This window comes from Bombina bombina, chromosome 5 (genome assembly GCF_027579735.1).
Source record: "Bombina bombina isolate aBomBom1 chromosome 5, aBomBom1.pri, whole genome shotgun sequence".
Taxonomy (NCBI): Eukaryota; Metazoa; Chordata; class Amphibia; order Anura; family Bombinatoridae; genus Bombina; species Bombina bombina.
In genome coordinates, this window is record NC_069503.1 from 304855367 (window position 1) to 304868131 (window position 12765).

Here is a 12765-nt window from a genome sequence, read left to right on the forward strand (position 1 = left end):
TGTTTAGGGCAGAAACCAGATTGTAGTGGATCAAGTAAGGAGTTAGTTGTGAGAAATTGAGTTAGCTGATTATAGACTAGTCGTTCCAATAATTTTGAAGCAAAGGGAAGTAAGGAGACCGGTCGATAGTTAGAAGGCGTGGAGGGGTCAAGCGAGGGCTTTTTTAGGATTGGTATGATTGATGCATGCTTGAAAGTGTGAGGAAATGTGCCAGCAGTGAGAGATTGGTTAAAGAGATGAGTTAGGGTAGGGGTTAGTGAAGCAGAGAGAGAGGGAATAAGTCGTGAAGGAATAGGGTCAAGTGGGCAGGTTGTGAGATGAGCCGAGGATAGGAGTGCAGAGACTTCTTCCTCTGTTACAGGAGGGAAATAGCATAGATTTTTGTTAATAGAAGGGGTGGGTAGGATCGCTGGGTTTGTGGGGTGCGAGGTGCAGATCTCTTTTCTAATGGTGTCAATTTTATTTTTGAAGTGATCAGCAATAATTTGAGCAGTTAGGTTGGTAGTGGGCGGGGGCAGGCAGACGTAGAAGGGAGTTAAAGGTTGAGAACAGTTTTCTGGGGTTGGATGCATTAGATGACACAAGGGAGGAGAAATAGATTTGTTTTGCCAGGCTGAGTGCAGAGTTGTAGGACTTAAGGGTGAATTTATAATGTTGGAAATCAGCAAAGGTGCGTGATTTCCTCCACTGTCGTTCAGCGGCCCGTGAGCATCGCTGAAGATATCTGGTCTGTTTAGTGTGCCACGGTTGCCATTGAGTGATTGATGTACGTCGAAGAGTGGAGGGTGCAGTTTTGTCAGGTGTTGATTTTAGTGCCGAATTATACTGTAGAGTCACAAGGTTTGGACAAGAGAGGGATGAAATGTCAGAGAGCAGAGGAAAAGCAGTTGAGTGGAAAAGTCTGTGAGATCCAAGTCATTTAACCCCTTAAGGACCAGCGACGTACCCTGTATGTCGCTGGCCTTTTTTTGGGACTTGTTTGTTTTATAGTGCGGTCTTGCCACCAGCGTTGAGACTGCTCTATTCCACAAAGCCTGCTGGAGGGAGGGTATTAATAGAGTGTTCTTGCTAGACGTGTGCTATTATGTCCTGAAAAAACCCTTAACGACCAGTGACATACAGGGTACATTGTGGTCATTAAGGGGTTAAATTCCTGTGAGGTAGCAGTTTTTTGGGGGCTTGCAAAGATGTAGCAGATAGAGTGAGAGAGAAAGTTAATAGATGGTGGTCAGAGAGAGGAAAGGGGAAGTTAAGGGAGTTGGAAACAGCACAGAGATTTGTGAAGACCAGATCTATGGAGTTGCCTTCACAGTGTGTTGGAGATGTTGTCCACTGGGACAGGCCTAAAGAGGTGGTAAGGGATAGAAGTTTAGAGGCAGCAGGCGTGTTAGGCTTATCAAGGGGTATGTTGAAGTCCCCTAAGATGAGAGAAGGGACATTAGAAGAGAGAAAATGTGGAAGCCAGGCTTCAAAGTGGTCCAGAAATTGTGATGCTGGGCCAGGGGGCCGATAGATAACTGCAACACGAAGAGCTATAGGGGAGAAGAGGCAGATAGCGTGAACTTCAAAAGATGAGAAGGAAAGAGAGGAGGGTTAAGGAATGCAGTGAAAGATACTGTGTGGAGACAGGAGAATTCCTACTCCTCCTCCTTGTTTGTCTCCAGGCCTGGGAGTGTGACTGAAGTTCAGGCCGCCATAGGACAGAGAGGCTACAGCAGTTCTGTTAGAGGAGGAAAGCCAAGTTACAGTGAGGGCTAACAGGTTAAGTGAACATGAAATAAATAGGTTGTGAATAGATGTAAGCTTATTGCATACCGAGCGTGCATTCCAAAGGGCACACGATAATTGGGGTGTACTAATAGAGGTGCAGTTAATGAGGTTTAGAGGGTTACGTGTGCAAGGTGTATGAGGTGTCATTTGGGGTAGTGATCTGAGGGAAGCAGAGGGTGGACCTGGGTTAGGCGAGACATCCCCAGCTGCAAGAAGAAGAAAGATGGTGAGTGAAAGGAGATGAGAATGTGTCTTATGTGAGTGTTTAAGTTTAGGATCAGTAAAGCATGGCTGGCTGAGAGATGTGAGATAGAAATAAAGTTCATGTGTGTTGTAGAGGGGGGAAGGTAGAAGAGACGGAGAAATATGAATGGTCTGAGTTCTGTTTGTGAATGGATGAGCTGTGACTTTAAAGAGAAGGGAGGAAAAGGTTAAAGCAGACATTAGAAAGTGTATCATGTTTGCATTTAATTGTTGGAATTTGAAAGTACTTATTTCTGTTGTTCACTCCTTTGTCTAACTCCGTTGTTATAACTCTCTCTACGCTTATGAACTAGCACACTTAGGGAACTACACACATGCAGTACTGATCTAACAAGCTAAGCTTGATGTAACAAGCTGGGGATATTCAATTTAAAGGTAATAACAGTCACATGATCCTAATTAGCATAGGTCATAAATTAGAGCAGGATCAAACAGGGCCTAGCCAAACATTGCAGATGGCACCTATCTTATCAAATTGGAAGACACAGAAAAGAAAGCTTTTCTTTTTTTTTAAGGTAATACAGACATACCAGAGATAGATAAAGTTTAGTGGGGAAAATATGCAGTTCTAATATGTATTGCAGTTTTAAAATGGAGTCCTTGTTAAGCACATACCAGAGATACATAAAGTTTAGTGGGGGAAATATGCAGTTCTAATATGTGTTGCAGTTTTAAAATGGAGTCCTTGTTAAGCACATACCTGATGAGAGAGGAGAGACAGCAGTGTAAGCAGGATTAAAAGTTCCAATTATGGGGGGCGGAGCCAACTGCAGAGCTGATCGGACGTGTCTGGGTGCAGCTCCCGGGTCCAGGATCCTACCTTAGGGGTCTTTTTATACATTATACCAAGCTTTTTTGACTAACATTCATGTGGATGGACCCATCTACTGTCATATTGCCGTTATTAACAATTAAGGACCTGGAGAGACTGCACCGATCCACCATCACTGGCTGATACTATAGGCAGAGGAGAAAGAACCGCCATATTGAAAATACTGAAACCTTTTTTTTTTGCAGACATTTAGCCACCTATTTACGCACAAGGAAGCTGAAAATATAATCCCCCTTAAAGTTTTCTATCAAGCGCTCAATATGGGGACTCCGCTCTACTTTCTAGAGGAGCTGAGACACTTGCTGGAAAGCCATCACGCTTCCTTAGCTGACAAGTTATACGCAGCACCAAATAGAAATGGCACCTGTCAATCCCGGCAACCCGATCCAACGGAGTCCATCATGTGTGCGAGGAACGGGGGTGGCGCTTTGGGGCCCCAGTGCTTGCCCCCTGCCTCTAGCTTATCTACGGAAGGCCGGGATGATAATATCAGCATGACAAAAAAGCCGGTTCATCCTGATTACGTGACAACTGGAGGATTAGAGATTGCTCCCAAAATCCTAGAAGCTATACCTCAAGTCAGTACAATCGCATCTAGAGCGCTTAGATCAGCTTTGCTGCACAGCCATACTAGCAGAACCCTTTTGTTGCACAGCGCACATTTATCCATCATAACAACGGACCCACATGTTCCCCTCCACGCCTCAGAGCCTGTCTTACAAATCTCAGTACAAGATCGTGCTAGTTGGGACCCTGGCGGTGTGGCATGTAATATGTGCCGGTTTGTGGCTGAAACGGGACATAAGATGTGGAGAGCTGGTGAGGGAGACTTACAGAGATTCCTGTCACCTTTGGTCCGGCAATACAACTGGGCATATGGAGAGGCTCTTGCTACCTGACATGGAGGGAACGATATTTGGAGGCTTGGGCTAAGTGAACTGCTCTACACCCCACCAGGTCCACAATGCTTTCTACGGACTTTTGGGTCTCGCTGGCTGTGGAGGAGCCCTGCTTGATTTTTTTTTCCTGGACTTTTCCTGGACTGTTTAACATGTGATGAGTAGACATGTTTGTTTGCTTAAGACTTCCTTGGTATATATACTAGTGTTGTAAAGTTTTAGTTCTTAGCTTGTTAATGCGCTCATCTAAGTAATTATTGGAATGCACCTCCATTACCAGAGTCTCATTTCTGTCACTTAATCACCAGTTTTTACAACCATGATTTTGAAATGGTAATAACTGTGCCAGGTTTCTTAGACTTTCCTAATATTGCAGTTTGAAGTGCCTGCTCTAGTTTATATCTGTGCTCTCATATTGAGTAGGAAGCCTAATGATTTCTTAAGCACACCTCCTTCTGACATGTACACGGTGGGCGTATACCCATGATTTCAACAGGAGCCCATGCTGTCGGCGGCCGAGATAGCATGGCTTACTTCTTTGAGGTCTTAAATATTTTGCTTGCTGTGTGTGTTATAGAGTAAATGGTGTAAGGCTAGTCCCTCCTCTACTTTTTTTTTATCTCATTATGTGTTCCCTAGTATTATCCATACGACATGTGCATTTCTGTTTTTAGTTATAAGTATTTCCTGATCAACCCCAATCTAAGAAACTACATGTAAATAGATCTTGGATGCTGGCTTCCTGGGTTATGGTGTTCAGTCTATACTCAGCCCTGTTCCCAATACAACAAGCTTTCTAGAGAGGTACCCTATTTCTGTAACTAAGGTCTAAGGTTGATGCTTAATACCCCCATGAACAAATATGCAAGAGTGTTGTCGACACGCTACCTACTCAGCCTTATCATACATATAGATTTCAATTATACTAGGGTGATTAGTTTTCCAATGTAGGCTGGACCTACACTGGTGCCATGATGTACAATCTCTCTCCCTAAAATATAGCAATGGAACTGCATAACCTTAGTTATAAGTGTCTTCTTAGACTCTCAGGTTCTACTATGCAACCAATAGTCTTGGTATAACAAAACATGACCAATATCCGAGCTAAAAATGTCTAAACAATAGGCCTGCTCCACAGTTTAGCTAAGCTCCTATATCCTGGTAGCACAGATGTCACAAAATAAATCAAATACCATGGGCGCCTAAAAGGCAAGTCCCGAAAACATATGTTGGTCTCTAACTGCTATGTCTATTTGTAAACAATATATATATTATCGAATGTTTTAGCCACCAACATATGTAATATACTTGTTATATTTTGCCTCACATGTGCCAGCTCTACATTTATAGTTTATTGACTGCTATACTGGTTTCTTATGTTTGAGATATGCTTTATCTTCCTTAAAGCCAGTTCACCATGGTTTGACAGTTTCACAAGTAATATATTGTATTTATTGTATTCAAATTACCACCTCCCTCCCTCCCCCCCCCCATAATATACCTCCTAACCTTGGAGGGTTAACTATGCGGCTTCTCTTGCCTATGCTGCAACCAAATTGTTGTTTCTACATATTTTACCATACTATTTACACAGTGGAGTAATACTTCCATACTATCTTTTTTGTTTTCATATACCATGTCAATTGCTAATTTACTTTAAGATTACAAATCCAGAAGTGACCATTCAAATTATTCATTTTAGTTTATAAAAAGAGGTTCCAGTCTTTTCTATAAGATTATACACATTAAAAAATGTATTCTTCTACTTATATAGAAATCGTCAAACTGAAATGTACTATTTCTACTTGTTTTCACGTTGTGTTGTTTCATATATGTTGTAACACTTTTGCACAACCTCAATAAAAAAAAAATAAAAAAAAAAAAAAAGTTCCAATTATGTTCCAATTATATACCAGTCGCTGTTCTATATATTGTTAATATCCATATATAATATATAATATATATAATAACTCCGTTGTCATAACTCTCTCTACACTTATGAACTAGCACACTTAGGGAACTACACACATGCAGTGCTGATCTAACAAGCTAATATCCACATTCAAAATTTTTAATGTAACATTCGATTTAACAAATACTATTCAGAAGTTCAATAGTTCATGTGGTAGGGAATTTAGTAAATTGATAAATAATAGATACAAATATATCATTTCGATTATTGCATAATTTGAATAGTACATTTAAAGAGAGCATTAGAAATACTATTACAAATATATAGATTCACATTTTTCTAATTCGAATATTGCATAATTCGAATCGAATTATTAGAAAAATTTGAAACGAATATTACATTTAAAGAAAACATTAGAAATACTATTGCATAAAACTAAAGTTAGAATGTTGTGCAAACATTCAAAATTTGGAATGAATGAACAAATGTGTTAAAATTAGTTTTAGTTATTGAATGTTGCAAAACATTTGCCCATCCTTACCAGTTTTGTGGTGATTTTACTATTTCAAACAGTCGTTCTAATGTAAAGGAGAGGAATAGTGTCTATAGTTCTTTCTCACATGAGTTTTATGCTTTTTGCCTTTCTTTAACAATGATTTCTCTTTCCATATAAACTTGAGAGCCACTCTACCTGTAGGCCACTTTGTCTGATTGTGCTCAAGGGCAGGGCCTTCCACTCCTTCTGTATAACTCAATTATTGCACGTACAACCGTTATTTACCCCTACTGTACTTGCTTGTGTATTACTGTATCCCTGTAATGTTTTTATTCTTTGTATAGTGCTGCGTAATCTGCTGGTGCTTTATAATTATAACTGATAATAATAATATGTTCTATCTATATTAGAATTTGTTTCTTGTAATCTGTGACTGTTTTAAAGAATTTGTGACATTGTAGGAATTGGTAAAACATTACACTCAAATTTTTTTTTCATGAACATGAAAAAGCAGCAATTAAATAGCAATATAATTTTGCATAATTTAAAAAAAAAATAATATATGGGGTCTATTTATCAATGCATCAATTCGCCGGCGTCAGTACACTTGCCAGACATCACTGCCACGGATCTGAATATGATCCCCTTATTTATAAAAAAAAAGCCGTCAAAAACATGCGCGTCAAGTACGGTTTGAAGAGCATCTGACTGTTGTTAACTAACAGTCATCGATGACGCGGTTATTCGGGTTTTTCCCAACTTTATTTATATCATTTCATTACTGTCCATGAACAACCACATTTCTCTAAAAGTTATTGTTATATTGATTTGTTATAAAAAAAAATTGTTATATGATACTTTCACATAAATTAATGTGTATTTGTATTTCTAGAAGTCATGATATGCTTTTATCTCATATTTTATATTTATAAATGATTATTAATCCTAGAATTTGTACATATATCTTTGCACATACTTGTGTGTGTGTATATATATATATATATATATATATATATAAATATATGTGTGTGTGTTATGTCAGAAATCTTTTGCAAACATATTTACATGTCCCTAAATTCCTTTTTTTGTTCTAAACATTGTTGTCTTTCATATCTCTGTGTTTATTTATACAACTATATGTATATAGTGTAAATGTATTATTATTCTGAGCAGGGATATTTGCGAATATAACATGTAATCAGGGTATCATATGTATTTATTTGCAATCAATGGATATTTTAAGAGCTGGGCCAGTTTTCTCTTTGTACGTGTGTAACCCCTCCTGATTGCAATCTAGTTTTAAAACCACCCCTTCACAGGTGTTATAAAATGGGCTGGCATATAAAATGACATTTCTCTTGTTAAGTGTAGTCAGTCCACGGGTCATCCATTACTTATGGAATATATCTCTTCCTAACAGGAAGCTGCAAGAGGATCACCCAAGCAGAGCTGCTATATAGCTCCTCCCCTCACATGTCATATTCAGTCATTCTCTTGCAGCCTAACTAAAGATAGGTCGCTGTGAGAGGTCTGTGGTGTTTTTTAACTTAGTTTATTTCTTCAATCAAAAGTTTGTTATTTTAAATGGCACCGGAGTGTGCTGTTTGTTCTCAGGCAGCATTACAAGAAGAATCTGCCTGCGTTTTCTATGATCTTAGCAGACGTAACTAAGATCCACTGGCTGTTCTCATCTCAGGAGTGAGGTAACTTCAGAAAAGGGGAATAGCATGCAGGGCCCCCCTGCAAACGAGGTATGTGCAGTAAATTATTTTTCTGAGGAATGGAATTGACTGAGAAAATACTGCTGATACCAATGTAAAGTAAGTTCAGCCTTAAATGCAGTGATAGCGACTGGTATTAGGCTGATGAGTGTGTGTACACTGAATGTATTTTTCTAAGGAATGGAATTGACTCTGAAAATACTGTTAATACTGAAATAATGTATGAGCCTTAACTGCAGTAAAAGCGACTGGTAGCAGGCTTATTAATAACACTTCATAACTTTTAAAATGTATGTTCAAAACGTTTAATGGCATGTTAATCGTTTTTTGTGAGGTACTTGGTGATAAAACTTATTGGGGCATGATTTTTACCACATGGCCATCTTTGTTTTCTGCATAGAAACAGTTATCTGAGCTTCCCCACTGTTGTAATATGAGTGGGAGGGGCCTATTTTAGCGCTTTTTTGCGCAGTAAAAATTCAGTCACAATCTGTCTACTTCATCCTCCATGATCCAGATCGTCTCTGGAGAGCTCAGGGGTCTTCAAAATTCATTTTGAGGGAGGTAATCAGTCACAGCAGACCTGTGACAGTGTGTTTTGACTGTGTTAAAAACGTTAATTATTAAATTGTTATCCGTTTTTGGGTATTAAGGGGTTAATCATCCATTTGCTGGTGGGTGCAATCCTTTGCTAACTTAATACATTTACTGTGAAAAATTGGTTGCTATAACTATTTTGGTTCATTGTTATTTCAACTGTGACAGCTTTTTGTGCTTCTTAAAGGCACAGTAGCGTTTTTTTATATTGCTTGTAAATTTATTTAGAAAAGTATTTCCAAGCTTGCTAGTCTCATTGCTAGTCTGTTTAAACATGTCTGACTCAGATGAATCTCTTTGTTCACTATGTTTAAAGGCCAATGTGGAGCCCAATAGAAATTTGTGTACTAATTGCATTGATGTTACTTTAAATAAAAGTTAATCTTTACATGTAAAGAAATTATCACCAGACAACGAGGGGGAAGTTATGCCGACTAACTCTCCTCACGTGTCAGTACCTTCGCCTCCCGCTCAGGAGGTGCGTGATTTTGTGGCGCCAAGTACATCAGGGAGGCCCTTACAAATCACTTTGCAAGACATGGCTACTGTTATGACAGAAGTATTATCTAAATTGCCAGAATTAAGAGGCAAGCGCGATAGCTCTGGGTTAAGGACAGAGCGCACGGATGAGGTGAGAGCCATGTCAGATACTGCGTCACAGTTTGCAGAACATGAAGACGGAGAGCTTCATTCTGTGGGTGACGGATCTGATCCAGGGAGACTGGATTCAGAGATTTCTAATTTTAAATTTAAGCTTGAGAACCTCCGCATATTGCTAGGGGAGGTATTAGCGGCTCTGAATGATTGTAACACGGTTGCAATTCCAGAAAAATTATGTAGGTTGGATAGATACTATGCGGTACCGGTGTGTACTGACGTGTTTCCTATACCTAAAAGGCTTACAGAGATTATTAGCAAGGAGTGGGATAGACCTGGTGTGCCTTTTTCCCCTCCTCCCATATTTAGGAAAATGTTTCCTATAGACGCCACCACACGAGACTTATGGCAGACGGTCCCTAAGGTGGAGGGAGCAGTTTCTACTTTAGCTAAGCGTACCACTATCCCGGTGGAGGATAGTTGTGCCTTTTCAGATCCAATGGATAAGAAATTAGAGGGTTACCTTAAGAAAATGTTTGTTCAACAAGGTTTTATCTTACAGCCCCTTGCATGCATTGCGCCTGTCACTGCTGCGGCGGCATTCTGGTTTGAGTCTCTGGAAGAGGCCATTCGCACAGCTCCATTGGATGAAATTATGAACAAGCTTAAAGCACTTAAGCTAGCTAACGCATTTGTTTCTGATGCCGTCGTACATTTAACCAAACTTACGGCTAAGAACTCCGGATTCGCCATCCAAGCGCGCAGAGCACTATGGCTTAAATCCTGGTCAGCTGACGTGACTTCTAAATCTAAATTGCTTAATATTCCTTTCAAAGGGCAGACCTTATTTGGGCCCGGCTTGAAAGAAATTATAGCTGACATTATGGGAGGTAAGGGCCATGCTCTACCTCAGGACAGGGCCAAATCAAAGGCCAAACAGTCTAATTTTCGTGCCTTTTCGTAACTTCAAGGCAGGAGCAGCATCAACTTCCTCCGCTCCAAAACAGGAAGGAGCTGTTGCTCGTTACAGACAGGGCTGGAAAGTTAACCAGTCCTGGAACAAGGGCAAGCAGGCCAAGAAACCTGCTGCTGCCCCTAAGACAGCATGAAGAGAGGGCCCCCTATCTGGAAACGGATCTAGTGGGGGGCAGACTTTCTCTCTTCGCCCAGTCTTGGACAAGAGATGTCCAGGATCCCTGGGCGTTGGAGATCATATCTTAGGGATATCTCCTGGACTTCAAAACTTCTCCTCCACGAGGGAGATTTCATCTTTCAAGGTTATCAGCAAACCAAATAAAGAAAGAGGCGTTTCTACGCTGTGTACAAGACCTCTTACTAATGGGTGTGATCCACCCAGTTCCGCGGACAGAACACGGGCAAGGATTCTATTCAAATCTATTTGTGGTTCCCAAGAAAGAGGGAACCTTCAGACCAATCTTGGACTTAAAAATCCTAAACAAATTCCTAAGAGTTCCATCATTCAAAATGGAAACTATTCGAACCATCCTTCCCATGATCCAAGAGGGTCAGTACATGACCACAGTGGACTTAAAGGATGCCTACCTTCACATACCGATTCACAAGGATCATTATCGGTACCTAAGATTTGCTTTCCTAGACAGGCATTACCAGTTTGTAGCTCTTCCCTTCGGATTAGCTACGGCTCCAAGAATCTTTACAAAAGTTATGGGCTCACTTCTGGCGGTACTAAGACCGCGAGGCATAGCGGTGACTCCGTACCTAGACGACATTCTGATACAAGCGTCAAGTTTTCAAACTGCCAAGTCTCATACAGAGATAGTTCTGGCATTTCTGAGGTCGCATGGGTGGAAGGTGAAAGTGGAAAAGAGTTCTCTATTACCACTTACAAGGGTTCCCTTTCTAGGGACTCTTATAGATTCTGTAGAGATGAAAATTTACCTGACGGAGGCCAGGTTATCAAAACTTCTAAATGCTTGCCGTGTCCTTCATTCCATTCCACACCCGTCAGTAGCTCAGTGCATGGAAGTAATCGGCTTAATGGTAGCGGCAATGGACATAGTACCATTTGCGTGCCTGCATCTCAGACCACTGCAATTGTGCATGCTAAGTCAGTGGAATGGGGATTACTCAGATTTGTCCCCCCTGCTAAATCTGGATCAAGAGACCAGAGATTCTCTTCTATGGTGGCTTTCTCGGCCACATCTGTCCAAGGGGATGACCTTTCGCAGGCCAGATTGGACGATTGTAACAACAGACGCCAGCCTTCTAGGCTGGGGCGCAGTCTGGAACTCCCTGAAGGCTCAGGGACTATGGACTCAAGAGGAGAAACTCCTCCCAATAAATATTCTGGAATTAAGAGCAATATTCAATGCTCTCCTAGCTTGGCCTCAGTTAGCAACTCTGAGGTTCATCAGATTTCAGTCGGACAACATCACGACTGTGGCTTACATCAACCATCAAGGGGGAACCAGAAGTTCCCTAGCGATGTTGGAAGTCTCAAAGATAATTCGCTGGGCAGAGTCTCACTCTTGCCACCTGTCAGCGATTTACATCCCAGGCATGGAGAACTGGGAGGCGGATTTTCTAAGTCGCCAGACTTTTCATCCGGGGGAGTGGGAACTTCATCCGAAGGTCTTTGCTCAACTGATTCATCGTTGGGGCAAACCAGATCTGGATCTCATGGCGTCTCGCCAGAACGCCAAGCTTCCTTGTTACGGATCCAGGTCCAGGGACCCGGGAGCGGTGCTGATAGATGCTCTGACAGCCCCTTTGGTCTTCAACATGGCTTATGTGTTTCCACCATTTCCGATGCTTCCTCGTTTGATTGCCAAGATCAAACAGGAGAGAGCTTTGGTGATTCTGATAGCGCCTGCGTGGCCACGCAGGACCTGGTATGCAGACCTAGTGGACATGTCGTCCTGCCCACCGTGGTCTCTGCCTCTGAGACAGGACCTTCTAATTCAGGGTCCTTTCAACCATCCAAATCTAATTTCTCTGAGGCTGACTGCATGGAGATTGAACGCTTGATTCTATCAAAGCGTGGCTTCTCGGAGTCGGTTATTGATACCTTAATACAGGCTAGGAAGCCTGTTACCAGAAGAATTTACCATAAGATATGGCGTAAATATTTATATTGGTGCGAATCCAAGAGTTACTCAAGGAGTAAGGTTAGGATTCCTAGGATATTGTCTTTTCTACAAGAGGGTTTAGAAAAGGGCTTATCTGCTAGTTCGTTAAAGGGACAGATTTCTGCTCTGTCTATTCTTCTACACAAACGTCTGGCAGAAGTTCCAGACGTTCAGGCTTTTTGTCAGGCTTTAGCTAGGATTAAGCCTGTGTTTAAGACTGTTACTCCGCCGTGGAGCTTAAACTTAGTTCTTAACGTTCTTCAAGGCGTTCCATTTGAACCCCTTCATTCCATTGATATCAAGCTGTTATCCTGGAAGGTTCTGTTTTTGATGGCTATTTCCTCGGCTCGAAGAGTCTCTGAGTTATCTGCCTTACATTGTGATTCTCCTTATCTGATTTTTCATTCAGACAAGGTAGTTCTGCGTACTAAACCTGGGTTCTTACCTAAGGTAGTTACTAACAGGAATATCAATCAAGAGATTGTTGTTCCATCACTGTGTCCTAACCCTTCTTCAAAGAAGGAACGACTTTTGCATAATCTGGACGTAGTCTGTGCCCTGAAGTTC